Raw genomic sequence first — 4,071 nt, 5'->3', positions numbered from 1 at the left:
GGTGTCACCAGTGCCCCCGCAGTGCCCCCCCAGTGCTCCCCCAGTGCCCCCACTGCTCCCGGTGTCACCAGTGCCCTCTACAACGCACAGCCCAATTTGTCCCAGTGCTCCCTACAACCCTCTCCAGTCCATCCCAGTGCACCCCAGTGCCCCTCACAACACATCCCATGCATCTGACTGCTCCCCTGAGCTCCCCAGCGGGACCCAGTGCTCCCAGTTCCCCTGTTCTGTCCAACCCTGTGCATCTCAGTGCTCCCCCTACACTACACCCCAGTGCTCCTCAAGTCTTCCAGCCTTCCCAACACACCCCAGTGCCTCCCAGTTCTCCCCAGTGCTCCCTGCAACACCCCACAGTGCACTCGCGTGTCCCCTGCACCACAAAGCCCTGCCCCAAGGTACCCCAGTGCCCCTCTATGCCCAAATGCACCCAAAATTCCCCATCCCACCCTGCACCCCAGCGCACCCTTGAGCCCTGAGTTCCACCCCAGTCCACCCCAGCTGCTCATTTCCACCAGGCCCGGAACCCCCAGGGGATGTGGGGAGGAAGGAGAGACGGAGCCACGGTTCTGTAACACTCTTTATTGTCCTGTGCCCGTCCCCAGGGCCCCATCACCGTGTCTGTGCCGTGCCATTCCGTGCCATTCCGTGCCATTCCGTGCCATTCCGTGCCATTCCGTGCTGCGTGCCCAGCCGTCGGCAGATCCTTTCCCATTACTAAACTCAGTAATGGTAACGGTTTCCCCGCCGGCCGTGGTGGGTCCCTGGCTGTGTCCAGATCTTCCCACACCCCGGGATGCCGCATCCCACACCCCCCCCCCAGCCCGTGTCCCACATCCCCGGTGCTCCAGGCCGTGGTCCTGCGCCGGTCCTGGTGGGAGGTGGTCGGTGCAGCCCGGGGAGTACATCATCTATACTGTAGTGTCTCATAGCCAACTTACAGTATACGATGATATCCTGCCCGGGACGGCATGGAGAGGGGAGCAGAGCCTGCAGGGGAGAGCGTGGTTAGGGAGTACAGCCTGTTCCCACCCTGATATCCCCCTCACCCCATCCCTGTCCCCCTGGTCCTGTTGCCTCCTGGAGGCCTCCCCACTCCAGCACCTCCCTACCTGCTCTTTATCCCTCCCAATTCCACCACCCCAGAGCAGGATAGAGGTTCTCAGCGGCTTCCTCACCCAGGTATCCCCCTAATCCCTCCTTGTCACCCCATTTCCACCACCCTGGAGAAGAGCAGAGGTTCCCATCACCCCCTCACCCCAACACCCCCCTACCCCATCTTTGCCCTCCAATCCCACTGCCCCAGTGTGGGAGAAAGGCTCCCAATTGCCTCCCCACCACACCATCCCCCTGTATCCCAAATCCCACCATCTCAGAGCAGGACAGAAGTTCCCAAAATCCCCCCTTTGTTTCCCCCCAATCCACGCTCCCTGAGCAGAACAGCAGCTCCCCAGGTGGTGGCACCTACCTATGGGGGTGGCACTGGGGCTTTGTGGGGTGCTGGATCTGCACCCGCCTTATAAAACCTGCTCTGCCTCATCTGCATATCACATCTGCACTGCACAGCTGGACGGGGCCCTTAACCCCTTCATGCCCGGGGGGGCACCACCCCAAGCAGCTCCCCCCACCTAGCCTGGCATTGCCCATGGAGGTATGTGGGGATGTGGGGTTTGCAGGGGGTCACCCCCTGTGTCTTCCACTTCAGCTTACCCCACAAATTCCCCATCCTCCTGTGGTCACCAGGATTATCCCTTCCCATAGTTGTGGGGACCCTGTACTGGGAGCTCCCCACTGCAAACTGGTTCCCAGTTGCTGGGCAGTGGTGTTGGACAGGGCAGGGGGGCAGCCCCTGGGGATGGGGCCCAGGAGGGACATCTGGGAGTGGGGGGTGACCCTGTACAGACACCCCCAGGCGAGGTACAGGGTACACATGGGTTTAGGGAGCCTGTGTCCCCCTGGGGCGGGTGCCCCTGGCCATATATGCTCCCCTGAGGGACATGACCCCTAGCAGTGTGTCCCCCCAAAAAAAGATTTTCCCTCCTGCCTTTAGGGACACCCTGGAAATACATTTCCCCTCCCAGGGGGATGTGACCCTTTGAGGGAATGTATCCTCCAGTTAGGGGTCCCCAATGGACACGCTCCCCTGGCCATATGTATCCCCTGGAGGGATGTATCCCCCAGCTGTGTCCCCCCAAAGGCATGCCCCTCCTGACCACGTGTGTCCCCAAGAGGGCTGTGTCCCCTCATTGCACATGACCCTGGTCATACTTGTCCCCTGACCACGCATGTCGTGGCTGCACCCCCTGACCACCAGTGCCACCTGCCTGTGCATGACCCTGGTCATTTGTGTCCCCCAGCCCTGTCTGTTCCCACAGGGCCACATCCTGCAGCCAGTGCTGTGCCATTGTGCCGGGTTGTTTGTGCCAGTTCTGGGAAATCGGCGGTGAGGAGTTGATAATCCCCTGCTGGGACCGGACCGTGTGCGTGGGGTCCCGATAAGCAGCAGCCTCCAGCTATCAGGGACCCTGCCCTGCCACACAAGGTATCCCTGGACCCACTGCCACCTCTGGGTGACAGGAGGAGGGGCAGCATTGCCCACACTCCCCCTGGCCTGGGCAGACCCTGGCAAGAGGGGGTACAGGGTCAAGCCCTGGTCTGAGCCTGTCCCAGGGCACGAGGTTGTGGGGACTTGGGAACTGCAAGGGACCATCCCATTCTGGTTTTGGTCCCTGCTGTGACCCAGAGCCTGTAGTGTTCCCCAAACTGTGGCACAGGCACTCCAGGATGTAGAGCAGTGACATAGGCAAAGCGTCCCTGAGTCCCTCAAGCCCTGCCAGCTCCAGGTGAGTCCCATGGGATTATCCCCATGGGATTGCCTGCCAGCCCTGGTGCCTGCTCAGTGTTCAAGGGCAGCCCTGCCCTGTGACCTTGTACCCCACAGAGTTAGAGGGGGCCTGAGTGTCCCCCAGGCTGGTACCACAGAGCCGGTGTGGGGACCCCCAGGTGTCACAGGAGACCCCCGTGTGCCACAGCCCTCCCAGCAGCAATGCTGCCCCAGGGCAGCGTGTCTGACTCCAGATAAGGAGGCCCTGGGAGCTGCAGAGCTGTCCCCACCCTGTCTATCTGCAGGGCCACCCTGCAAGACACATAGGACAGGGCCTGTTGTCCTGCCCTGTGTTTGGGGGGACATAGAGAGTCTGGAGGGCACAAAGAAACTGTTTTCCCCACTGAGGGCAGTGTAGCAAAGCCCCCCATGCCAGCTGCGTGTCTGACTCCAGATAAGGAGGCCCTGGGAGCTGCAGAGCTGTCCCCACCCTGTCTATCTGCAGGGCCACCCTGCAAGACACATAGGACAGGGCCTGTTGTCCTGCCCTGTGTTTGGGGGGACATAGAGAGTCTGGAGGGCACAAAGAAACTGTTTTCCCCACTGAGGGCAGTGTAGCAAAGCCCCCCATGCACGGGCCCCGTGCTGGCTGTCACTGGTCCTGCTGGCAGGGTGACCCCGAGCAGGACAGGTACCCCCAGAGCAGCCCTGCTGTCCCCCAGCGCAGGGAAGGGTGCGTGGGGCTGGGACAGGACTCTGGGGGCAGGGCGGGGGGACACGAGCTGCTGCCACAGCCTGGCTGTTGGGACAGAGCACCTTCAGCCCGGCTCCAGAGCCCAGGGTGCCACTCTTTGGGGTACCCGTGGGCCAGCCCCTGGGGTAACACGGGCCGTGCAGTGGAGCTCACTCGGTGCCTCCTGGCTCCACACTCATCCCCGTGGGGCTCTACCCCCACGGAGGGCTGCGACACAGAGCCCGTGGGGACACGGTGACCATGGGGAAGCCACCAGCTCCCAGGAGCTTTCCAGGAGCAGCGTGAGCCGGGGTCTCACCTCCACGCACCCCTTGTTCCCCCATCCCAGCGGGAACACTCCGGGGCCAGCAGCCCCCTGCCAGCCCAGGCCACGGCTGGCAACGCACCCGGGGGTGCTGGGGCGGGACGGACGGGCGTGACAGACGAAACAGAGCCCAGGCAGGAGGTGACAAGGGTTTATTATCTCTCAGCAGCGGGGTGGCGGGCGCAGGCACAT

This window comes from Corvus brachyrhynchos, unplaced genomic scaffold (assembly GCF_000691975.1).
Source record: "Corvus brachyrhynchos isolate BGI_N302 unplaced genomic scaffold, ASM69197v1 scaffold145, whole genome shotgun sequence".
Classification (NCBI taxonomy): domain Eukaryota; kingdom Metazoa; phylum Chordata; class Aves; order Passeriformes; family Corvidae; genus Corvus; species Corvus brachyrhynchos.
This window is presented reverse-complemented; position numbering follows the sequence as displayed.